General features: G+C 27.0%; 1 protein-coding gene across 3 annotated transcripts in view; it reads left to right on the top strand.

Moving 5' to 3' along the window:
• LOC129915978 (neuropeptide CCHamide-2 receptor-like) overlaps positions 1 to 27,817 on the top strand; it is a 109,490-nt gene that overhangs the window by 14,464 nt on the left and 67,209 nt on the right. For 2 of the 3 annotated variants that reach the window (XM_055995720.1, XM_055995718.1), the window contains exon 2: positions 15,221 to 15,261. The exons of the other annotated variant lie outside the window; for it this stretch is intronic. The gene's annotated coding sequence lies outside the window, so the exon portion shown is untranslated. The remainder of the gene's footprint in view (positions 1 to 15,220; positions 15,262 to 27,817) is intronic. 3 annotated transcript variants of the gene reach the window in all.

Genomic DNA, 27,817 nt, shown 5'->3' with positions numbered 1-27,817 from the left:
AAAGTAGTTTTAACCAAGTTTTGTTAAAATCCAACCATTTTTGTAAAAGATAAAAATAAAAAATAAAAAAATCGTATTTTTGCATTTTTTCCAATATTTTTGAGGTTATAGAAAAAAATTGTTTGAGTAAAAGTTGAGGACATTTATACTACCTACAACTTTTGCATTTGACTTTTTTCGATAGGACGTCTAGTTTTGACAGAAATCGTAAAAAATCATGATTTTTGACACCCACCCCACTTTTTCGCCCACCCACCCCCTTTCCCCCAATTTTTTTGTGGGCAATTTATTTTTCCCCTTTCATATACCATTTATCCTAAATTTTCCCACCACCCTTATGCTGCTAATAATTTGTTCAACTTTTGATCTCAGAAAACCAAATTGGCACTGGTCTAGAAACGCAAAATTTAAAAATTAAAACTATTTGAAATCTTAAAAACTAGTTTGTAATTTTTTTAATTTGTATTTTGATGTAGTTCTGGCTTTAATTTGTAAAAACAAATATCGTTTAAAATAGTACCTATTGTCTTTCAATAAATAAATTTCTTGTTAGAAAAAGATTTTTTAGAAATTTTATTTGAATTTTTTGAAGTGAAAACTTCTTTAGTATCGTAGTGATTTGAAACAAGATGAAACGAAAACGCGACACGAACATTCAACTTGTTATAACTTTTTTGTTTTAATAGATAGATATATGAAATACTGTAGATAGGTAATTAAATAAACTATAAATGCACAAAATTTCAATTAATTTCATATTCAAAATTCTGAGATAACGGTAAAAAGATGTTCTTTTTTTACACACGTTATATCTTTTGATTTAATGCACATACAAATTTGATTTAACTTTAATACGCATGCTGATAACATAACCTTTCCTTTGATACATCACAATTAACTGTACAAGCTCTACAAGTTACACAATCTTAAATTGAAAAACTTGAAAAATACCTCAAAACACATGTGGAGATCTGTTGACGATGACCAGTGTAGAAAGTACCAATCTCAGCTTAAAATTCCGACATAGTTGGCTTTAAAAAATTCTCATTTTTTTTTTAGACATGGTAGAAATAAGATTCATACGTCATATAAAAGGTAAAATAACCGTTCAGGTGATATAAAATTTACTATAGGTTGTCATTTAAAAAAAATATATTTAATGGTGTTAAAAGATTAAAAAAATTGATTTTTTTTGATTTTTTGATGAAAAGTGATTTATTTTGAAAAAATAAGCTCTTTTTGTAGATGTTGTATAGACATGGACGATATAAATATTTTTAGCTGAAACAATAAGCTTTCAGATGATATAAAATTAATATATAGGTTGTCATATAAAAAACATGTATTTAAATGAGATAGCATACAAAATAGGAAGATTTTTTCGTTTTTTTCAAGAAAATTTTTTTTTAAAGTTTCACTTCTACCAAGTGTGAATTGCACACATGACTTTTTTTTTGTTAGTTAGTCAAAGTTGGATTTTGTTTTCTTAAATCAAATGTTAAAAAAAAACGATTTTTACCAATTACGTTGAATTGTGAGTTTTCCAACCTTTGAAGACCATTTTTAGAATAAGAAGGATATATCCAAATTGGCTTGGTTTTTAACTGAAAATAAGTTGTACCAATATAACATATACAAACTTTTGCATCTAGTTAAAAGTTTAATTGAAATTAGTGTGTCACATTGATTTGCGAAACTTTGCAAAAATTTCATTCAAAAATCGAATTCTACAAACCAATTCAAAATATGTTTAAGGCATTATACCCACAACTTAATTGGTATTTAACATGATTATATAGTTAATATAAATTTAATTTCTGGTAAACAACAGTAATTTCATACCACAAAACAGTTCTCTTGATTTGTATTGCTGCTTAACAAAAGATATCAAATTTCATTCTTGTGAAACAAATTGATTGCGTCTTGGAAAGGTGTTATACCTAATTCGATTTATTTCTCTTTCCCGGAACCAGATGGGTTTGTTGTTTATATATTTTTGTCGATAGGATTTTCTAGTCTAGTTTGTGTTTTCGTAGAATTGTTATAGATTTTTCTAGCATTTTGGGTCTCCTTGTGCCTTAAACGGAATTTTGTCTTGCTGCCAATAGTGATTGTTTGATGAAAGAGCCAATAATATTAAATAATTTTCAGACTTTTAATACTGAGAAAAGCAATTTGTTCAATTTCTGTTTCACGAGAAAAATATGATCCTTCCTATTATGTGGGTAGAGACCCTTCCGGAATTTGCAATTTTTTGAGTTCGAAAATTGCTTATTTCTAAATATTTTAAAAAGGTTTTTTTTAGTCATTTTAAGTTTAAATTGAAGCTAAAGGAACATTTGATTCTTTTATTTTAGTTTTTTTTTCTGAGACAGATACAATTCTGACCGATATAAAATTCAAAAAAAAAGTTATAGAAAATTGTCGTTCCATGTATTTACAAGATATGTAACTTTAAAATATATTTTTTTTCTCGAAGTTAAACGCAATGGCTGTTCAAAGACCACAGACAACCTTTTCCTTAATATTCTTATCGAGTATTCTGATTCAATTTCATACCCACACACACACGTCACACAAAAATGTTCCTAAGAATCATAACATATGAGAAATCGATTTCTCTTTTCATCATACATCATGTATGAAGAAAGAAATTGAACCCACTCGTCGTCATCGGCCATTATTTCCTCCGACAGTATATTCTTCCAAATGATTGCTGCTGCCATGCCTACCAAATCATCTGCAACAAGAATTTCAAATAATCCATCAGCACTCTGGACGTCGTCGGATTTATTCGATTTTAATGAAATGATGGATGCTGAATTCCCCAATTCGACCAAAAGCCTAGACAAACGTGTGGCCCTTTCCGTCTGTATACATATTTCATTTATTTTCTTCCATGAGTAAGGAATTTAAATCAAAAAAGGATAAATCAATGCATCACGTCTGGGTCACAGGTGTACTTAAAGTTGAAGTACTTTAAATGTTTTAAGCTCTTTTTTTTTGGATAAAAATTAATTTGAACATGTTTTTTTTTTAGTAAAATGAAATTAAAAACAATTGCAATCGTTTTATGAAAAAAGATGTAGACCAGGGCCCTATTGCACCAACCACTTTGCACTATGCATTTTGCAAATTTGCACTTTAACTTTGCAAATTCTGTTGCACCAAACTCCAATTTGCAAAGAGCAAATTATTTTTTTGAAAAGTAAAACAAAAATTCCTTCTTTGCAAATTTTGTTGCACCAACCACAAATTTGCAAAGCACAAAGTACTTTTCTTAAAAGTGCAAAGTTTTGCCAATTTGCAGAGAATTCTTCGATTTCGTTGCACCAACCAAAAAAACTTTGCACTTTCCATATCAAATTCTGCAAAGTTTTGCAATCAACGGCGTATACAGGGGGGGGGGGGGTCATGACCCCCCCCCCCCCCCCCCAAGAACTCAAAACTTAAAAAAGAAATTGTTATGTGATTTGCAAAATGTCGAAGTTTTACAACATGAACGAAAATGAAATGTGAAAAAATTTTTCGGTATTCAAACCAACTATTTTCCTATATTTGGGGATATTTTTAGCAACCGCTATGCTGGATCAGGATTATTTTGATTCGTTCGATAATAATATAAGGCATTGATAGGCTACAAGTTAAGCTGTGTTGTAGAGTTTTGTATGGATTTAAAATCCAAATATTTTTTTAATTCTGACTAAACCGATAAAATAGATAAGAATATAAGCAAGCTTGTCTAAAGGCAAATTAAATATTTAAGCAAGCTTAGAATTTAAGCAAGCTTAAAATGTCCTTCGAAAATCAATTTAAGAAAATCTAATAAATATAACTGAATATGTTTTATATTTTAAACCGCCGATAAATACCTCAAAGCTGAAGAAATCAGAGCCGAAAATTGTAAAATCCTTAGTGAGTGATCTAAAACATTTCTTTAATTAGTATTGGCGTTTGAAATTTCGAAAAAATATCTACCCTAATACTAGCATAATTTTGCATAATATTTTCTGTTACGACAAAAATATTTTTTTGTCTTTACTATTTTCACAGAGGTACCTATTTGAATCCTGTAACCCTTAAAAAAAAATTCGCGTACAATTTTAAAACAAAATTTAAAAAAAATTATATTTTCAAACACAATTTTTTTGGAAAAACTTTGCGATTCGTTTGCCTGAGGTTAGGAAGACAATTAATTCGAAAGTTACCAGTGTTATTAAATTAAAATTATTTTTATTTTAACTTATAAAATAATTCTGGACTAGCGGAAAACAATGCAGAGTTGTTTAAAGGTAAATTATTGAATCGAAGGACTTGTACATTACTAGGGATCGGGTTTCCATGCAAATGAATGTTTTTTAGAAACACCTCGGAAGCATGGCAACGAAGTATGTAGACGAATCAGGATATTTTCTTTAAAATCGCAATCAATCGTTAGTGCATATTTTGCATTTATTAACCTTTTTTTTTTTTGCATATTTTGACATATTTTGGAAATAAATGCATGTTTTTCGTGCATATTTTCGCAAAAATTGGCAAAAATAACGAAATTTCACGCTTAAAATTTTTGACTAAAAGTGACTGAAAGTCAATTGGAAAAAAGTCAAAAACGTAAGCAAATGCTGTGAAAAACTGGCAAATCAACGTTGTCCAAACTCATAAAAAACACACTCAAATGATAAATTGGATTATTTAAGATTAAATTTTCATGTGGCCTCAAAAGCATATTTAAAGTGCATATTTTTTTTTTTTAAGAGTATATTTTGAGCGCATATTTTTCGTTTTTAAGTGTATGAAAATCCTATCCCTATACATTACACTGTACTTTAAGGACAGGATGGTCTTAATTGGTTAGACTTAAGGTTGAACCCTAAACAAAAGCAAACGAATCACACAACGTTTTTGTTTGGTTATTCTTAGAACTCTTCGGAACTGCTCGATTTGATATGCAAAACGAACAAACTTTAATAGGTATTTTTAATTCAAATAGCACATTTTCAAGTTTACGCCTACTATCAAAACTTTTGTAAAAAAAAGTTTGGCATGACCCCCCCCAAGAAGAAATCCTGTATACGCCCCTGTTTGCAATAATATGCAAAGACAAAATTTCATTTGCGGAAGGCCATTTCTCGTGTAAGGTTCGGGTATATTAAATGATAATTTAAAATGAATCGCTTTGAATGACTTTTTGAAGATTAAGAGTATAGTAATAGGTACGTGAGTGATGTAAAATTAAGAATGAATTTTTAAATTAGGAATAATTAACTACATATTGGGAGTATTTAACTATTGTTACTATGTGAAAAAAAATTTGAAGCGGCATTATTAGAATTTGTTGTGTTCGTTTTAAAAAATCATTTAGGAACGATTTGTTGTTAGATAATGATAAACTGTCAAACGAATTTTTTTTTTAAATTAATTCCAATTCCTTTATTATAACCGAAAATCATGTTTTTATTCAAAATAAATTTTCTCCCATCATTTCCAAAATTCCATTTTAACTTAATTTTTCCGCTGATTAATAAAAGTAGGTAATACAAATGTTTGATTTGAATTGTCTTGAAAACCAAATATCTTATTTCTTAGATCAACAACTCACTAAACTCTTATCATGGAAGTGAGTTGGAAAAAATTACCAATCGTGACTACTTGACACTTCAAAAGGAGTTTAGGAACCATTTCAAATAGTTAGAAATTGTAACTAAACAATAGACCATTTAGTTCGATAATATAAACATAAGTAAACTATGGTAAAATAAAAAACGCACCTCTGCCCTCTGCTTCATGGCCACATAGCCTCCTCTAGAATTGCCAACCACCTTATTCAAAATTATCCGTCATTCAAATAATGATTGCAATTTAAAGTTAAAATAATGAAATTATATTGATATTAAAAATTCTATTATTTTCTTCTCTAAACAAATTACAGCAAAGCAACAGTCTAAGTAACTATAACCAACAAAATAACAAATAATAGAGTAAAGTACAACAAAATTTCAAAAGATATCGTTGTTTAACTTTCCGATGACAACAGGGGTGCTATACCACCCCAGGCTTTTTTTTAGATACAATTATTGTTTTTTTTTTTGTGAATTATCTATTTTCTGATTCTGTTGAACAATATGAAGTGTTATGATTAAATATATAATTTTTATTATACCCAAAAGTATTTTTTTTTTTTAATTTAATTTTAGGACAACCAAAAAGGGTGTTGTTATCGGAAGGTTAAGTAAAAAAAGAAGACTTCAACCTTTTTTAACAACAAAAAAAAGTTGAAACTATTTATTGCTTTACTTTGCAAATTTTCAAATTACGCAAAATTCCATTTTTAGTTGGTGCAACGCCCGCACTTTTTGCTTTGCAAAAAAAACATCAAAAATTGCAAAGTGCAAAGTGGGGAATTTTTAATTTTTGGTGCAACACTTTGCACTTTTACTTTGCAGAAAAGTATTTTTTTGCAAAGTTGCAAAATGCAAAGTGCAAAGTGGTTGGTGCAATAGGGCCCAGGCAAAAAAAATTTTTAAAAATTTTAATTTTACATAAAATAATTTAAAAGTGAGTTAAATATTAATATTCATAGAACTTGTTGTTGTAATTCTTTTTCGTTACGGTCTTCTCAGAAAAAAAATTATTTCACTGAATAACGCACAACGCCCTTGATTTTTAAATAAAGACCAATCTGTAATCAAATTCTTTTTTTTTAATTTAATTTGATAAATTTTTGCTTCACCCGTTGAAAACCAAGATTTATGGTTTTTTGTTTTCTATAAACTTAAATTTTTAAATTTATTATATCAATATAAGAAGTTAGTTTAATTTATTTATAACACCTGGTTTTATTTGTTTTTTTCTTTTATTTTTAAATAATGTTTCTAATATTCATTTTTTATTTTTTTATATAAACAGATAAATATATATACAAATGAACATATACTGCAAATAAATTAACATTCATAAATAATTAAAAAAGAAAAAAAAAATATTAATTTTTGGTAGTCATTAAGTTATTAAAACAAATATTTAGAATTTATTCAACCGTTATTATAGGATATCCTTTTAATTTGCTTTTTTTCAGTGATTTTTAGTGTATTTTATTTAATTAGTTTCAGAATCATAATTAGATTTAAAAATGATTATTAATCATTAATTTTAATAGAAATAAATATACCTAAAACACAAATAAAATTAATTTAAGATTATAAATATAAAAATATAACACATTTTTTTTAGATAAATAAATTACATTGGAAATTCGTCGCATTAAATATATTTTTTTTTTATAACTTTTAATGATCATATAAACGTCAACTATATGTTCCATTCAAAATAAGATATTTTTTCAAATATTATTATGTAGGAACGCCCATTTTTTTATTACTATAAAATCATGACGATCTTTGAATTTTTTGTTTTATAAGTTAATTCACTCTATCGTAAAAGTCAAGAGTTGATATCAATATCTTAAGAAACAAAATACATAAATGTTCAAATAAATGAGAATAAAAATAAATAAAAAAAAAAATCTGAAGAATAAAGCATAAAAAGAATAAAAATAAATAAAAAAAAAAATCTGAAGAATAAAGCAAATGAAAACGCTCATAAAAAACCAAAGAGAAGCCAGTTTAATTTTCTCCCTATTTTTTTTTTGATATGAGCACTTTGTAAATAAAATTTGATTTATGATTAATTTAATTACTAATGGTGGGCTTATCCCAACGAGATTTAAAATTTTTTTTTTTAATGTACAAGAAAATACATTAAATTCTCATCCCACTTTTATGTCCCTCGCACTTCTTTATTTCATACTCATCCGGTTGTTGCCTACTAATGTGATATAATTGATCAACATATTGACAGGAAGCCAAATTCAAAATTAATCGACTAAAGCATATGATTAGGTATACTTTAAATATGAACATTATAATAAATCATATAAATGTATTTTGTATGCGATTTAGTGGGGGTGTATAAAATTCTCGGCTAACAAGTGGAGCATAACGAAATGCTTTTACTTCACATAAACTTGACTCTAATATTATTCATTAGAATAATATGAGTTTATATTTTAGGATTTTATATTTGTTTTGGGGGCTCACATTTACAATTTTAAATATTAATTATGCAAAAGAAATCAAGTCAAATCTATAAATGTATTCATTGTTTAACCAGGAATAGCTCCAACACTAAAACGAGAGGTGACAGAAATTTTAATTAGGGATTTAAGGTGTTATAACATGTAAGAATGTTATACTTGGGATTTCGCATTGATTAAATTTACACAACTCTACTGGTTTACGTTTTAATTAAGACTCTACTTGTCTTGTCATTCCGATTGTCGCGAGCCCAACTTCCTCAGTGGATAATCGTCGACACGTTTAAAGAGTCAGCACAATTCAATTATTGTCTTATTGCACTTTGATTGACCCAAAACAATATCCGAATGGACAATCAAATTGAACATTACAATTCAAGTGTGCTGAGTTCAACGGACGCCGATTTCCTCTGGTAGGTATGGAAGAGGCGAAGAGGGCACAACAAAGAATACGATTGAATAGCCCTAATGTTAAAACGTAAAGTCGGTTTACGGACGATAATTTTACGTGAAATAAGAAAACAGGTTGTGTGCTTTTGTTAAAAAAAAATGATCTAAAATATACCTATTTACTTGCCAACTTTCTTGTAAAAAAATTTATAAGATAATAATTTTTATAGTTAAATACTCAAACTAAAGATTAAGACCTTACATATTATATCAATCTATTTTCAAAAAAAAAAAAAAAACAAAAAAATACTATATTTTCATCTTATCACACTATTAAATCAATTTTTTTCTATGATAACCTAAAATAAATTTTATATCATTTGAAAGCTTATTATTTCATCTTTCAGATAACGCTTCAATAATATTTCTACAATGCCTACAAAAAAAGTTAGAATTTTTTAAAGCCAACCATGTCGAAATTTCAAACTGATATTACGGTACTTCCCATACTAGTGGCTGGTCATGGGCAATAGATCTCCACAGGTGTTTTGAGGTATTTTTTAAGTTTTTTTTAATTTAAGATTATGTAGCTTGTAGTAAATGTACCGCTATGTATCACTTTTACGTTATTATCTTGCAAATAAGTTATAGAAAATTTTTGTATCTCCAATAGTTTATTTTTAATTTTTAATTGAAATTAAAACTCACAAAAAAAATTGTAGGTAATACATTTTTTTTGTTAAAAATTTAATTTTTTTTTTTTTGAAAAATCAATTTTTTCAAAATGATCCGAATTTTTTTGAAAATGTGATTTTTCTGTGGATTAATTCTTTCCTTTAGAGAAATTATTTTGTAATATTCGGACGAACATTAAAAAAACAGATGCATTTATCATCGGCACTACACCTCTCTTTTCCCTGCTTTAAATTACAGATTTCATACTTCAAAACCAACCTCTGGGGCCATTTATAAAACAACGTCAAAAAAAAGCAGACATAATACGGTTTCCCAAAGGTAAAACTAATATCCCCAAGTCCTTTAGCTAATATGAAACTTAAATATTTAAATGAAGCATAAAAGCTTATGTTCCACTTCTGTGCAAACTGTCACTTGCATAAGTGCTTATGTTGAATATAAACGCTTAAGTTTCGTATCACCAAATAGGTCCTTAAGTTTAATGTGCTCTCCCTAATTTCTTAAAACGATTTCCATAAATTATGTTGTTCTCGTTATAAGAATACAAACTTACCTAAATTGGCTTATATTAGATTTTCTCAAAACATATACGTAAATCAACTAAGAGTTCCAATATTCCATTTGCCTCAAATAGAAGTTGTTATTTTTATCAAGATTACAGATAACTTGCATACTTTCAACAATTTCAAGTTCAAATGAAACTGACAATATCACCATAAGGTCACGTTTAAATATACCCAGAGAAGAAAAAAATCAATAACAAAAATGAACCTCGCACTTTTGCCTAACAGCTATAAACTTCTACATCGTTTGTGCTCCTCAAAAAGGACTTGAATCTTATCTGATGTCCTTCCCATCAATATGGCATTGTAATTCTCTTCTGGAACGCACATAGACATTAGATATCATTTGGTGCGGTATTGTTAGAAATTTGTGTGACGTCTGACGTTTGTCCGTATGCTGTGAAGCCATTAAATTCAAATGATGTCCATCAATGAGATGGAATTTAGAGCTTTAAGAGAATTTGTTTACTGGTGGAATAAATCGACAATAATTACTGTCAAAGAAAGGAGGAAATAAGCGATGAAATGCTAATTGGAAATTAAATGCAAAATTATGACTGTGAATATGCTGAATGGTATATCGTTAAGAAGAAAATTAAATCATTTGCTTTTTTAGCGTTACTGTTAAATTTTTGTTTCTTAAATTTTTTTCATTTTTCAAAAAAATACTCAACTGTGAATTTAATCTGAAATACAATTTTTCTCTTAGTAATAAAGGACATTACTCAGGTTTCCCCTAATTTTTAATAGAAGATTAAATTTCATTAAAGAAAACATTTTTTTTCCTTCACTTCAAGTTCCTCTATATCCCCTTCCATATTGACAAAAATAAGTCAAGGTACTTAAGTGCTTAAAGGATCTTAACCTTATCCTTACAATAGAGGTTCCAAGGAATTGTATTTCTAATATTAATTTTATTTGTTTTGTTAAAAAAAAAAAACAAATTCAAGCAAAAATAACAAAAAAATGATACAAAAGAACTTAAATTCTATTGTTCTGGCTCAAGTCCATAAAAGGTTTTTTTCTTTAAACTGCTTTATTTATTCAGTATAAAGAAGTATTACCCTATCGAGATTACATTAAGGTGAGGTTGTATACATTTTTAACAAAGAATAAGGGCAAGATTGAAAAGAGGATTAAAAAGAATGATCCAAACAGGATATCCTATGTATAGAAAAAAAATAAAAATTTTAAACCTTATCGGAAAATCGTCTGGAAAAAGGCAAATTGACAAAAATAAAAGTTTTGAAATTAAGCCGGTTGGTTGCTTAGTGTTAAGCAAGGTGTTTCTTTTGATTTTTATTGCTAAGTGAATAAAGATAACTTATAACTTAAAATCAAAAGGACTTGAGCTTCCGAAAGGACGAAAAATATTTTCGTTCTAAAAGAAATTTTTTGACTGATTACACTGCACAACAAGGTTTTGGATGAATAAACTATACAATACTTTTCCAAGGGTTTTTGGTGTGCTGAACTCGAATCCGGTTTCAGAAATATTCTATCAGCTCTAGATTTTGAAATATTGCCATTAGAAAATGCAAAAACACGTTTTTTGGCTGATAGCTCTGGTCAACAAAATTTGACTATTTTTATTATGAATAAACCAAACTATACTTTTGCAATAGTTTTCGGTGTGCTTAACAGGAATATGAAGCCAGAAATATTCTATCATTCTTAGTTCTTGAAATATTGCCGTTAGAATTTGCGAAAAAAAAACGTGTTTTGTCTGTTTTTGAGGTTATGCTATGATGTGGGATACCTTATTTTAACATAATTTTTAACGGGTTCTATAAGAACTGTTTTTCTTCTTTGAAAATCTGTTTAAATCTTTCCGATACCTGTTTTATTATCCGAGATATCTTAAGTTTAAATACGTGTGTTTTGGCTTATTTTATCAATAACGTTATTTCAAACTGCACTAACTTCAAATTAAAATATATCCGAATATAAAAAAGGTATTGCAAAGATTTAAACAGATTTTTAATGAAGAAAAGCAATTCTTATACAAACCTTCAAAAAGAGTGTTGAAAAAAATTCCCTCACATTGCAGCATAACTTCAGAAACAGGTGTTTTTGCATTTTCTAGCGGTAATATTTTAAAAACGCGAGCTGATAGAATATTTCTGAATTCGGATTCGAGCTCAGCACATCAAAAACCTTTGGAAAAGTATTGTTTGGTTTATTCATCATACAAAAACTTTAATTTTGTTGTGCAGTGTTATATTTTTGAATGCTTTTTTTTCAGCGTTTTTCAAAGATTACACTAGTTTACAAAAAAAAAAAAAAATAAAACATTTTTGGACACCAAGTACAGTTATACTTTTCATGTACATAGATTTAAGCCCAGGAAACTCGAAAATCTTATCTTAAAAAAATGTTTATGGATAGGTTTTCGAGATATGATTTTTCAAAGTTTTTTGTCGTTTTTTTTTCCAGCATTCTTATAATTCGTATCTTGTATCTGGAGAATTAAACGATCAATCTCTGAACAGACAAACTTTCACCTACTTAAACAACAAACACTGAAATAACTTTTTTGGATCACTCCAGTGTTCCAATTCCAATTTTCTGATTCTTAATGAAATAAAAAATCTAAATCTTTCAAATCCTCATAGGTTTATATTTTTTATGTGAAGTGCACTTTTTGGCAAAGATTTCAAGATATTTTTCTTCAAAATCTATTAATAAGTTATAAAGATATGATAATTTTTATAACGATCAATATTATTGTTTCTTTTTGTTACTTTTTGTGTTTTTGTCTATAACTTGAAAAAAAGGCCGAATTTGAAAATTTCTATTAAATACTTTTTTTTAAATAATTAAATTTCCAATCAACATTATATCGTTTTAAAAATTTTTTAAAATTAAAATATTGTAAAAAACTTAAGAAATCCTTTGAGAATTTAAAGATATTAAACATGTAACAGAGAAAAGAAAATACTTTATCTTTCAACATAATGGTCACAAACATTGAATATGGCTAAGATTCGATAAATAATGGACTTTCAAAATCTACAGTTTTTAGTCTTTTTAAACCATTTTTTCAAATCTTAAAGCCAACAAAATTGAAAAAATTGACAAAATATCTTTGCCAATTACCTACATATTCTATACCAACCTTGAAAAATTGAGGAAGAACTAAAAATCACCTTGTTTGAATTAATTAGTTGCTCGAATTGAATGTAAATAGCATAGGTTTACCTGATAAAAGGCGGAAGAATTGTTACTTATAGTTGTTATTAAATTTAAACCCGTCAAATTTGACAATCAGCAAGATTATTTACTTACCAGATTATAATACTTTGGTGTTATAAGTACATCTCATTAACAAACTCCATTACAATTTACATTTAGTTTACCAAAAAAATTAAATATATATGTATGTGTTTCATAAAGTATGTTAATTCTTTTGTAAGGCCGAGTTGTTTGTGATTCTTTTCAAATAAGCAATAGGTTATGAAATCTCCAAAAAAATTAAATGAATTAAATAAGCGATTCGAAACTTTTCCACAAGCTATTTTTTCAACTTTTCTTCATGAAACATGAACCTTTCCGGATTTTTACATATAAAAAATTTAGTAATACAAAAATATTCAATGGTGAATAGTCCATTCTTTGAATAGAATAGCATAACACATTACTCAAAAAATTCAAAATAACAAAAAATGTGTATTTTTTGTGCCTCCATTCTTGTCATTTTTGGTCCTTTTAACTTGAATTTAAAAATAATCAAAGTTTTACCAAGCTTTTGCCAATCTTTTGCCGATAACTTATTTATTTCAACACTAAAATTAAATTTTATTCTAAAAAAATGCACGACTGGGGTCGCACGAACTAGTATTGTAAAAGTTAGTCTAATGTTAAAGCTTTTTATTGAATGGTATTAGGTAAAATTTTATATTTTTAAGGAATTTCATTAGTAGTGAAATAAAAAAACCTGTTTTTTTTAATGGACTAAACATCGTTTTAAATGATTTTTTTACACAAAACCAAGTATGCCATTTGATTTCTTGTATAAAAAAGAATTTTTAGAAAAAAAATTTCGAAAATCGTTTGAGCCGCTTTTTAGAAAAATATTTGTATATATGTATATAAAAATTGTCTAAAATTAAAACAAAAAAGTTGGTGTGCCATTTAAGTAACACTGTGTTTTTTCATCTTCTTTAAAATGGCACGTATTGAATAAATCATTAGAAAATTAAATCGAAAATAATTTTTCCGACATTTTGCCTGCGTTCACTTAATTTCACCTTCTCCAATGGTCCAATTCCATAGGCAGCTTACAAAATCGATAAAAAAAAAGTTTGATAAGTAGCTAGTATTGTTTCATTCTTTTTTTATATCACTCAACGGTGATATATCTAATAATGAAGAATACAAAAAAAGCAAATAAATAAATAGGTACAAGAATAATAGTCCACTGCATTTATAATTTGACCCAGCAGTTTGTACCACCCCCAAATTTTTTTTGCTCATTCGATAGAGCATTGGCTTAATATCATTACCCTGATTTTTCGCACTCGCGAAATTCACCTTTCGGCCGCCATCTTGGATTTTAGTTTTTTTTTTAAATACCCCTTTTTTACGAAATGAAGAGACTTAAATATAAAAAAATTGCAGGTCCTGAATTTTCTCTTGTAACATAAAGCTATAAAATACTCACAAATCATTTAAAATTCAAAATTTGGTAAAAAAAAAAAAACATTTAAAAAAAAAGTAAAGATAAAAAACACAAACAAAAAAGAGCATTTTTAACAAAAAAAAAGTATTAATAACTTTTGTATTTATAGCGATAGAAAAAAATGTTGTATAACAGAGTTGTTGTATGCTCTATCGAATGAGCAAAAAAAATTTGGCGGTTGTACAAACTGCTGGGTCGCCCATATACTATGAACATCATAAATGCACTGGACTGTAAAATGTTCGGTATAAACATAAAGGAGGGAAGGAATTTGCCTTGACCCATATTATTTTATGACTACTTTGACGTTTTTATAATTAAAATGGTAACTCCTTTTGAAGGTTATATGAGTACCTATTTTGCTGAAAAAAAAAAATAAAACTTTTTCTTAATTCATTTGGATTGATAAAATTCAAAGAGAATAGAATTCCATTAATCTTCTGTCACGTATTTTCATAATCCTTACTCTAGTATACATTTTGATGTTTGCTTCTGGTGTCAATTATATTAGAAGAAAATCAAATATTGCTTTATGCTCAGACTTTACCTTCCTCTGATTTTTGGAAAGACGCAATTAATTCTAAATGAACAAACGAAAAAGATGTCCTTGTCATTCAGTCTAAATGAAGAAGATTATTAATTGATACTCTTATCTGTCTCATTTTTGGGTATTTTTCACTTCGAAAATAAATTATTTAATTCATTACTTTTTATCTTGACCTTGAATTAGATTCAACAGTTAAGTCATATAAACTTGTTGTACCATAGTTTTGTTAAATATTTTTTTTTTTATTCCAGAATCCGTTACATCTTAACAAACTCCATCTATAAGCCTCAAGGTAAGGAACTTTAAATATGAAATCAACAGATTTATTCCCTACTTTCGGCATACATTTGTTTGGATTTGAAACTTTTACCTTAATTGTAAAAAAATATTCCGCACCTACTATGTCTACAAACATAAAATATTTATGTTTTTGATGTCGATCTATCCTTCATAAATAAACAAAATCAGAAGTGGGATGCCCTCTACCAACTCATACTAATCTTTAACGCAATTTATGTCTTAAACTTTCATAAAATCAACAAGTGAAATTATTTATTCATTGAGTTTTCCTTTCTCCTTTGTTCCATTCTAATTTTATTATTCACTGCGATGAACAACTAAACACTAAACAACAAAATCTCTAAAAAACAAAAAGTACACAAAATCAATAATTCTCGTTAAACAAGCTGCTAAGGGTAACAACTTTAATTCCATATAACAACAACAAAAACAAAAGTATCATCTTATAAGTATCAGAATTTATTAATATTGTTGTTAGGTAGATTGGATATTTTATAGCCCCATATTGAAACCGGTGAAGCAGCTACTTATAAAGGTCAATGCATGGGATTTTTTTTTTGTTTTCGTTTTTGTATATTCGGTGATTTTATTTGAACTTAAAATTAGCATTATATTTTGGTGTGTATTTATTTGTTTTTTTTTTTTCATTTTTTTGGATTAAACACCATAAACTTTACTTCTTCGATAAAATTTATCATAAATGTATTTTTAGTGCTTTCTTCAGCTAGAATAAAAAAAGTTTCTTTGTTTAAGAACTTCAAGCTGTGAAATGGCTAATTATACAGAAAATATAAAAAACACAAGATTTTTCAACAAATAAACCAATTGATTGTTTTCATTCACACCTTTTTAATGCTCTTCTTCTCCAAACAAACACAGTGGGTAAACATTGTATTAATGTCCATTAAATTTAATTTTTAATTAGAGACCTTATGCGATTGCTTTTAAATTTAATACCATTTTTTTTTCACATTTCATTTAAAATTAAAAAAAAAAAAAAAACATAAGAAGACAAATTAGGAATAAGAAGCAGAAAAATAATGTTAATGCATAAACTTGTCTTAATTTATTATGATTTCACGAATTTTGTCACGGATATTTGTTTGGGCAGTTTTTAGCATTTCAAATTTAATTTCAAATATTTTCTCTAAATATACAAATAAATTCTATTAGAAAAATATATGTATACAAATATGCTGTCAAATTTTCTTGATTCATATAATAATCTCATACCACAAATGAACTCTTCAAACAATATTGTTCTTGCCTTTTTATAGCATAAATCTTTGCCTACACAAAATAGGCTTGTGTATTTGAATTTATAAATTTTCATTTTATGTCGATAATAATTTTATGAGAGATGTTTTATGACAATTGATTTTAAAAATGCCTTTTTAGATCATAAAATTTATTTATTAAATGTATGTTAGTAAGATAAGATCCAACAAATTTCTAATTTAATATTAATAAATTGTATTGATGGAATAAAAAGTACTTCCTCTTATATTAAAAAAAAACCGTTGGATTTTCTTGTTACTGAACAAAATAAAATCGTTAAAATTCGACACTTTACTATACTTCGCAATTTTTCAACAAAAGTTAAATGCCGGTGCTCGGTTTTTTTTTAATTATTTTTTCCAGTTTTACTTTGAGGGTTACTGGGGTGTATGAGTAACTTTTTTCTTTACATTATCATATTGGACGCAAAATTTAGCTTCAATTCAAATTCAATACCAAATATGTAAATCAGATTGCAAAATATGCAGTTATTTTTAATACCCCTTTAAAGGTTTTTATAAATGCTTATATAAACAGAGAAATTCAGTTTTTACCGACTTCCAAAAAGGAGGAGTCAGTTTTTTTTTTCTTAAGTTTGTTACCTCATAACTTTGAACTGAGTGAACCAATTTGGATAATTCTTTTTGTATTGTAAAGCTGGGACCTGCAGTGTGGCCCCATTTTGTTCAGTTCTAGTTATAGAAACTATGAAAAAAATTTTTTTGTTTTGATAAAAATAACACTGATTACGAAACGGTATTTGAAAATCCCCTAACACCCCCAAAATCTGGAGTTACGCGCAAAAAACGGTTTTTTGGACCTTCACATATTGAAACAATTCTAGCTTCGTTAAATTTTTACCCAATTTTTTTACAGTTTCTAATAGGAGATAAATATACCTTTTTAACAATGTATAAAACATGTAACTCGGTTAAACCACTTAGAATTTATAAGCTGTCAAAGTTCAAAAAATCCATTTTTTTCGTCATTTGTCCAACTTCGGCATCAATTTAAAGTATATGTTTTCAAAACAACATGCTATTTAAAAAATATATTCTAAAACTATATCTATTTCTCAATCAATCGAGGTATTTTTTATGAAAATCACTTCAAAATTGGCTTAGAAACAAAAAATTTTTCGATTTCAACCAAGATACAGAACAAAAATGTTGTTTCGGCACGTAGTAGGATAACTTGGGATCCAAGATTTGATAACATTTTTTTTTTTGAGAGGGGGGTCTATCTCTCCCCGTTTAGGTGGGAGGGGCATTTTTCTAAAAAAAAATTATTAAAAAACAACGGCAACACTTACAGTAATAAATAATACCATTTCCGAAAGGCAAAATTGTACATTTGATTCTATATTTTAAATCTATATTTTAAATAATATAACCAATAGTTTTTGCAATAATCGATTTCAAAGTTAAAAATAGGCGAAAAATTACTCATCCAGAAAACTACCTCAATTGATTCCTTATCAAACAGTGAAAACTATATGTTTCTATGTCTTCTAGTTTTTGAGTAAAATTGAAAAATTATTTTATCAGATTTTTCTTTTTTCTAAATATTTTTTTGTTTTTATTTTTCAATTTTCTCATAAACTAAAAGACATAGAAACATATAGTTTTCACTGTTCGATAATGAATCAATTAAGGCAGTTTTCTGTGTGAGTATTTTTTTTTACTAAAATTCACAGTCTGGACAAAAATAGTATAAAAGTAGTTTTAAAAATTTTTTTTTCTCCTATTATAAAAAAATGGGTAAAAAATTGACGAAGCTAGAATTTTTTCAATGGGTGAAGGTCCAAAAAACCGTTTTTTGCCCGTAACTTCAGATTTTAGGGGTGTTAGGGGATTTTCAAATACCGTTTCGTATTCAGTGCGACTAGCTCTACAAAACCTGATAGGTCTCCGCCCGAGTATATTTTGAGTGTTACACCGTGAATTATCTTAAATTTTTTATTTGTATGATTTGGCTGATTTTCCTTGATGTCTGCTGATTAGCGAGAAAGGTTAAAATTATCAACAAAGAAAATAAAACAAATATACATAAACTTATCATAACGAAGAAAAAATAATAAAAAAAATATTTAGGTATAAATTTTTGGAGTTGAGGTCACTTGAACTTATAAATTGAATCATAAACTTATCATTTCTAAAAATTAAAAAAAAAATTATCTGAAAAAATCACCTACAAACAACTTTGTATAAGAGTCAAATTTTCTCAAATGGGCCACCTAAAACCGACTTCTCGAATTTGATACGTTTTTTTGCATGTATTGGAAGATTAATATGTTAAAAATAATATTCCAAAGTATTTTTGAAAAATTTCAATTCCGTAAAAGTTATAAACAAATTAAATTTTGTTCGTCTTTTTATTAAAATGACTGTATCTCAGTAATGAAAAAATAGAAATTAATGAAATTTGGTACACATATTACCAATTGTGCACACAACAATTAACTAAAAAAAAATTTCAAAAAACAACAAATCATTTATAAATTATTGATTTTTTTTTAAACAATTGCATTATTTTACTAGCTTCTGGAGTACGTAGGAAAACCATTTTTATATTCGATTCGAAATTTTATAAGAAAAAAAGTTATGGACGCTTAAACGTAGCAAAAAATAATTTTTTTAACAATCAATGGTACGATTAAACTGTGTGAAACTAAAAATAAACGTGGTGGAAAACCTATTACGTTTTGTAGAGGTTGTTACACCGATTATAAAACGGTATTTAAAAATTCCGAACCACCTGAAAACATAGAACTTAGGGCCAAAAAAAACGTTTTTTTTTAGACTTTCATTGTATTCCTCAGTATTTTTGTTATTCTTATTTTTAGACTTTTTTATATTTTTCTTATTTTAAAGCGATCAGTAACGTGGTCAGTAACTTCGACCAATATTTTTTATCTTTTCAATATTTTTTTTAGCAACATTAATTGAGCTCATCTTAAATTCACAAAGGGATTATGCAAAAAAAAGAAAATTTTTCCCATTATTTCATTTGAACACAATTGTGTTAATGACAATGAATATAATCCAGTGCAATTTCAGAAAACTAATTTTTACTCAATGGTATTTTTGATTTGATGTCCTAATAGCTTGAGTGTAGTTACTTCCTTTTGTGATTGTGTGTGTATAGTGCTTTGTAATATAGACAACCCGGATATGTTCTACCATATTCTTTAATTAAAGTAACCAACCATACCATTTATCTAGACTATATTTAGATTAAGTTTGCCTTTATATTGTCTTCTGTATTATTTTTGCTTAAGTTGTTCGTGCGTGGGCTTCAATTAACCCAAAAGAAAAATATCTTATCCTGATAAAGTGTATACATATTATCTCCTTGCATGACTTGTCTCATTTCATCAACGTTTTGTGCAAAATCCCAGGTGTTTTATAAAGTTAAGTCATAAATAATGGCAGTTTTGTTCTTTGGGAAATATTGTTACATTTCACTAAACTCTGGATGACAATTTATTTTTTTTTTTTTTTGTCAATAATAAAGTCACTTTATTTATTTTCCTGCTTTTGGTATTAGATTTTTTATGTTTTTTGTTCATGTCTTTGGAAAGTTAAATTTTTATTTAAGGCTGATGGAACTATTGTAGCACCAATTTTATTTTTGAATAATTCTTTAATATGCAAGGTTACATTCTTGCATGTCAAAACAAAAACTATTTTTATCTTGAAAAATGCTGTCAGAAACGATTTTTATATTGAGTACCTTAGACATTTATCAAGACTCTTAAAGTATAATTTGCAGAAAATTTGAATCCTTGAATCAAACATGTGCCTAAAAATAACTCAATTATGGATACATTCACATGCTTCTAGTCAATGTAACTTCTTGAAATGTAAACGAACCTTTTTAGATGTTATTTCTATTTCCGTAAAATGTTGTATTTTTCCCTATAATCACGTTTGTATATCTTTAACTTGTACCAGGCTTGTTTCTATACAAAAATACACATAATCTTATCATCAAAAAATGTGCTTTTGGAGGGTCTTATTTTCACATTTAGAATGGATCTTCTATGTACTTTGGCCCTGTACGCCCTTTGTCCTTTTCATCGTCAAAACGGTTCGTGATGTTAAATCTCATACATACATATATTAACCAAGTTATACCTAATACTCAGCTATTTTTGGCAATAAATGTATTTGGGTTGGGGTCAAAATTCTGCCGGGGTCAAAATTCTTTTGTCAAAATTCTGCTTTCAAAATTCTGCTTTACAAAATTCTGCTTTCAAAATTCTGCTTTTCAAAATTCTGTTTTTCAAAATTCTGTTTTTCAAAATTCTGCTTTTCATAATTCTGCTTTTCAAAATTCTGCAAAAAATTAAAAAAGGGTTTGGAAAATGTTAAAAAGCGCGCGCTTTTTAACATTTTCCAAACCCTTTTTTAATTTTTTGCAGAATTCTGTAAAATCATCTTTTTGAAAAATTATCTGCTTATTTGATTACTTACCTACATAATTTGTCATTTTTTAAATGCGAATTAATTTTTGTTTTATAAATGAATAAATTTGAAAATATTAAGAAAAGGTTTTTAATATTAAACATTTCCGAAAATAACTAAAAATTTATTAATTTATCAAATAAAGATGAATATTCAAAAATTTGAATAAGAAAAGGAATACACAACATCGGTTCCAATTAGTATACATATTTTATTTGAAAGAAAGTCAGTATATGCATTTCAAAAAATATTTGCGACACTTAAATAAAAAAATTTAGGAAAGTACCAATGTTGAATTACATTAATGAGGTGTATTTTCCTTTAGCCAGCGCATATGCTATAAAAAAAAAAACAGAATTAGCAGAATTTTTTTGTTCAAATATAATGCTGGCAGAATTTTGAAAAGCAGAATTTTAAAAAGCAGAATTTTGAAAAACAGAATAGAAAAAAAGCAGAATTTTGAAAAACAGAATTTTCGCTGAAAAAGCAGAATTTTGAAAAGCAGAATTTTGAAGCCAGAATTTTGACCCGATCCCGTATTTTAAGATGCAAAGTGTTAGAAATAATGTCACGTTTTATGTACCTTGGTTGGTGTTTGTTTAACCTTATTTGTCACTTTGTCAGTCTGAGCTGCGAGGATTAAAATTATATTAACTCAGTCTGACTTGGCGGCGTTTTTTCTTTTTTCCCCCTTTTTACAAATTTAATGTATTTCATTGTTTTAAAATTATTAAGAACATTCTTTTTCGATTTCAATTTTTAAGACAATATTGAAAGATTTATAGCTTTTTATGTGTTCGTTTCGAAAAGAAAACATTCATCTTATTCTTGGTGATGCTGGAAATGGAGACTATACAACATTCTCTGATTTAATGAAAATGTTGTGTCGTTGGTTTATACAAAATTTATTAAAAGAAGATTGTCGTAGCGTCGAATTAATTTTTTTTTTCTTTGTTTTTATAATTCATCGTTTTACGGAAAGTAGCTATCTATGATATTTTTGGAAAACTGACTTATAATGTGTCACAGTGAGAATTAATCTATTTTTAATTGTGAACTGTGTTTTTTTGTGTGGTTTATTAGAAATCAAACCGCTGAAAAATTTTTGTTAATTGGAATGGATCAACAAAAAAATTAAGAAAAAAACACTTCATAAATTTAAAACAACAAATTGGATTTTTTTTTATTTTGTTAAATATGTGTTTTGTTTTATGAATAAGAATTGTTGCCGAAAGAAAAGAATGTGACAGAATTAGTTTATTTAATGTTGAACTTTTGTTTCGTTTTTTAATTGGTTCAACCTATTAATCAATCATTATTTCTTTTTTCAATATTTACTATTTTAAACTTTTGATTTAGAATTCGAAAAATAATCTAAATCGAGATAAAAATGAGTGGAAAGCGGGTTCCGTATGTTTTGATCTGTTTTGATTAAAGTTTCAACGAAAATAATTGTTTTTTTTTAATTTCCCTAATTTTTTAAACTAAGAAAAATTGCATATGAAATCCTTTTTTATTATGGGAAAATCAATATTGTTAAAGCTAATGTATAAATTTTCCTAAAATTTTCTTTTTATGTATAGATTAATATTTTTTCAGAATGTTTGAAAATTTGTATGTTAAAAAAAAAAAAAAAATTTTTTAAACGCCTCCAATAATTTAAAAATCAAAAATGTGTTACACAAGAAATCATATCAATCATTTTGGCAGATAAGATCCTTTTTCTTTTGATTTAAATTAAATATTTTTGAACTGTTATTTACGTAACCTTCCATTTTGATTTTTTTATTTATTTTTTATTTAAAAAAATGGTTCTACCGATTTAAATTTAGTTGTTTTCTAAAAATCCCAAAACTAACGGTACTTGTCATATAACGGAAATAGAAAAGCTATTTTTTTACGAAAACGGCTCTAACGATTTTGATTAAAATTTTTGTGTATAGTAAGTACTGCACAAAAGAGCCAACTTTTGAAGTAAAAAAAATATTGGGAACGGGTCGTTATTCAGTATTCCAAAATTCTGTATGGCCAAAATTCTGTATCTGAAGAAAAAATTCTGTATGAACATAATTCTGTATTCCATTATTCTGCTTTTCTATTATTCTGTATTTCAAAATTCTGTAAATCCAAAATTCTATTTTTCAAAATTCTGCAAATACAATATTCTGCTTTTAAAAATTCTGTAATTCTAAATCTCTACATTAAAACATGTCCCTCAAGTAAGCAGAGCAAGTACCCCAAAATTATATCAAGTGCTCCCCTACTTTTGGAAAAACTTAATGTTCTGCTAACTCTATTTAAATTACCAGACAATGCCTTAAACTGTTAGTAAAAAATTCGGGTTTGGTATAATATTAAGGTGATAAACAAAAATTCCAAAAAAAATTTTTTTACAAAAATAATTTTTTTCTCTGATATTCGAAAAAAATTTTTTTTTTTAAATTATCTTGAATAATTAAGTGCTTAATTAATTTGAGTTAAGTACCCAATTTTTGAAAAAAACTTCCGAGATTTTCCATTAAAAAAAAAATATTTTCATTTTCCATACAAATTCATGTTCTACTAACTTTAATTGGACATAAATAATTGAATGTTCGACTGATTTGAATTAAATTCTGCATTTTCCGATTTTTCATTAAAAAAAATATTTTCATTTTTCATGTTTTTTTTTTAATTTGATCTTTCTTCGTTATTAAACATAAAACCATTGACACACAATTTATCCTTTCCTTTATTAGGTTTTAATGATTTGATATTTTCCATTTTTCTGAATTAATTTTATATCACGATTAACTCATAACACTTAACTTAAGCTGTCGAAAGCGAACTGCTTCAAGGCTCTGCATAGAAAATATAAAAAATCTGTAATCCAAAATTCTGTAAATGATAACAGAAAAATTGTTTTGATAATGAAAAAAGTGCGCACTTTTTTCATTATCAAAACAATTTTTCTTTTATCATTTACAGAATTTTGGAGTACAGAATTTTGATTCAGAATTTTGAAATCCAGAATTTTGTGTTTACAGAATTTTAGAATACAGAATTATGAATTTACAGAATTATAAAATACAGAATTTTGAATTTACAGAATTTTAAAATACAGAATTTTGGAATCCGAATTTTGGCCAATACAGAATTTCGACCCCAACCCAAAAATATTTTTTGTACCAATATTAACGGTACCTGCGATAGAACGGTTTTTTGGTTTCTAAATATCTCGTACAAAACTAACCCGATTTTAACACAAAAAATTTAAACAGACGCGTTAAAGTTTACGTAATATTAAAATTTTGGATTTTTAAAAAATATTTCAAATTTTTTTTTTGAAAAATCAATTTTTTGAAAACGGGTTTGTGAAAAATTTTGAATATTCTTTTTTATGTGTAAATTAAGGGATCGGGTCAAAATTCTGGCTTCAAAATTCTGCTTTTCAAAATTCTGCTTTTTCAGCGAAAATTCTGTTTTTCAAAATTCTGCTTTTTTTCTATTCTGTTTTTCAAAAGTCTGCTTTTTAAAATTCTGCTTTTCAAAATTCTGCCAGCATTATATTTGAACAAAAAAATTCTGCTAATTCTGTTTTTTTTTTTATAGCATATGCGCTGGCTAAAGAAAAATACACCTCATTAATGTAATTCAACATTGGTACTTTCCTAAATTTTTTTATTTAAGTGTCGCAAATATTTTTTGAAATGCATATACTGACTTTCTTTCAAATAAAATATGTATACTAATTGGAACCGATGTTGTATATTCCTTTTCTTATTCAAATTTTTGAATATTCATCTTTATTTGATAAATTAATAAATTTTTAGTTATTTTCGGAAATGTTTAATATTAAAAACCTTTTCTTAATATTTTCAAATTTATTCATTTATAAAACAAAAATTAATTCGCATTTAAAAAATGACAAATTATGTAGGTAAGTAATCAAATAAGCAGATAATTTTTCAAAAAGATAATTTTACAGAATTCTGCAAAAAAAAAGCGCGCGCTTTTTAACATTTTCCAAACCCTTTTTTAATTTTTTGCAGAATTTTGAAAAGCAGAATTATGAAAAGCAGAATTTTGAAAAACAGAATTTTGAAAAACAGAATTTTGAAAAGCAGAATTTTGAAAGCAGAATTTTGTTAAGCAGAATTTTGAAAGCAGAATTTTGACAAAAGAATTTTGACCCCCGCAGAATTTTGACCCCAACCCGTAAATTAATTGTTTCTTCAAAATGGCATACCAACTTTTTTTTGAAAAATGTTAGAAAATTTTTAGGTATATATAAAAAATTATATTTAAAAAAAACGGCTCTAACGATTTTCGAAAATTTTTTTCTAAAAATTCCTTTTTTATACAAGAAATAAAATGGCATACTTTGTTTTTTGTAAAAGATCATTTAAAACGGTGTTTAATTCATTATAAAAACAGATTTTATTATTTTTTTTTTAATTTCTTGAAAATATCAAAATTTTCATTAAAGCTACTTTTACCATAAGAGAAAGTACCTATACTTGCAATACAGTCGTGCATCTTATCTTAACTGAATTTCACATTTTCTGCAAATTTATTAAATGTAATTTGTAAATTCAGTCACATTTGTTAAGATTATTTTCTTTTTGTTCTAAAAGTATGACTATTTTTATCTTTGAAAAAAATCAAACATAATTTCTTACGAGCAATTGCATGCTTACAGAAAATACTACTAACTTTTAATTGTCTAATATGGGCGCCAACACAATAAGTAATACTTTCGCACACTTGATACACATGAAGTATCCTAATATCAACCAATCTACAAATATCCAAAGTCGATGAACAAATAAATTCAAAGTAATTCAAAGTGTATCTACATACTTAAGACAATGTTGAAGATACTCATAGAAAATTGTTATTCCTTGCATGGCACCATATAAGAATAGGGTTTGGTTCGTTTTATTATAATAACTTTAGCTCTTCATAAAAGTCTTTGTTGTATTCAAACACGCAATAAAGCCCTTTCAAATATGTGAAGAAAAGCGAACAAAAAAAATATATAAATTTCATCCCATAATAGCATGAAAGTCGATTGCATGTTAATGTCCTCTTGCACGTCTCTATTCTTACTAAAAGTCAATTTTCATTGTTTACTTACAACAACAACGAAAAAAAATGACTAACTTATATGAATAAAAATTAATCGTCTATTACATTTGAAAAAAAAAAAAAAAGAATACATTAAAAGGAAACGGATCATTAAGTTGGTATTGAATTTGTACACATTCTTATCTCCTCTTATGGTTCTATCGTTCTATGATTTTTTTTTTTGTTGATGAAATCAGTGTTTCCTTTAAAGTCAAAAATATCCATTAATTTCTTCAAAATATAAAAATTCATTGTCACTCACTACCACCAATCATGGGCCCCCGATAAAAGTTAACAATAACGAGCTATAATGGCACTTTTCAAATATTAGACAAACATTCTAGCCATAAAGGACTATTTATGGGGGCAAAATTGAGCAACAACAATCGATTGAAGCTATTTATGAATTAAACTTTCTATCAACTTCACGTGAAGGGGAGAAAAGAATTTTTCGAAAGCTACTACTAGTAAACACATTTTTTTTGTGTTTTTTCTGTTTTTGACATCTAAAACTCTAGTAATGATGTTGTTTTTCTATTTCAAAGGGAACTTTTTGCTAAGCTATCATTGGCTTATTGTTTGACATGATGTGGGGTTGGTGGTGTCCAGCCAATACCATCAATTGGTGTATTTTCCACTTACACACCCAAAGAGGGCACTTATTGTTATTATAATAGTAATTGAAAGTTCTTTTCACGGATTTACCACAGCCCCGACAGACGTTTTAAAGTGTTAAGCTATTTGGCGTGTTTTGAAAGTTTCAAAAGGATGCATACAATCCAATTGAATTCAATTCCATCGACAAATTGAATATCGATTGGTTATAAATAAGTGAAAATAATATGGCTCTTCATTAGGGTGCTTCTTATATGGTCGAAAAAATCTTTTTTTCGATTTTTTAATGGGACACCCCTGCATTATGTTCTACCATATAAACATAGTGTATGGTATTTTTTTCCGATTTTAATATTAAAATTTAGGGGTCGCTACCATTCACTAAAGATTTAAGTAAAAAAAAAAGATCAATTTCAACAAAATTTTTTTTGTTACAATACAAAGTACGTTTAAGACCCGATTTTTCAATCTTCTAATAAACAGTCAGTAAACTGTCTGTCGAATAAAGATATTAGGCTCATAAACAATCAGATTAAATCATTGAATTTTTCAATTAAGCTATTCTACAGAATAACACAAAAAAATGTCAAATTCAAAAATATTCAAAATTAAACTTCATTTTTATTCCGCTGTATTTTTGTCAAAACTTCTTAAAGACAGTTAAAGATTTAATATAAAGTACTTAATTCTGATTACAAATTTTTAAATTTTCTGAGAAAAAAAAAACAAAATTTGGTGTATTTTTCAAAACTTTGAGTTGTGGTAGCGACCCCTAGAACGTGATTAAACTGGACCAAATTTTACCCAATTTATATTTAAGGCAGGAAGAACAAAATGAAAGGGTGTCCCATTAAAATTTCGAAAATTGATTTTTAAGAAGCACCCTACTCTTCATGTCACTTCATTTCCACTCTTTTGTAGTTCGTGTATTTGGTCAAAACCTTTTTTTAAATTACTAAGTAAGAGAGTGTGATATTCAACAAATAAACAAAGAAATTGACATTTATAGCTTCACTTTTACATTTTGATTTTTCAATGTAACAAAAATTGATACATGAAATCAACACTCCTTAAAAA

This window comes from Episyrphus balteatus, chromosome 3, assembly GCF_945859705.1.
Source record: "Episyrphus balteatus chromosome 3, idEpiBalt1.1, whole genome shotgun sequence".
NCBI classification, from domain to species: domain Eukaryota; kingdom Metazoa; phylum Arthropoda; class Insecta; order Diptera; family Syrphidae; genus Episyrphus; species Episyrphus balteatus.
The sequence above is the reverse complement of the archived record's forward strand: the minus strand, read 5'-3'. Positions and strand labels throughout refer to the sequence as shown.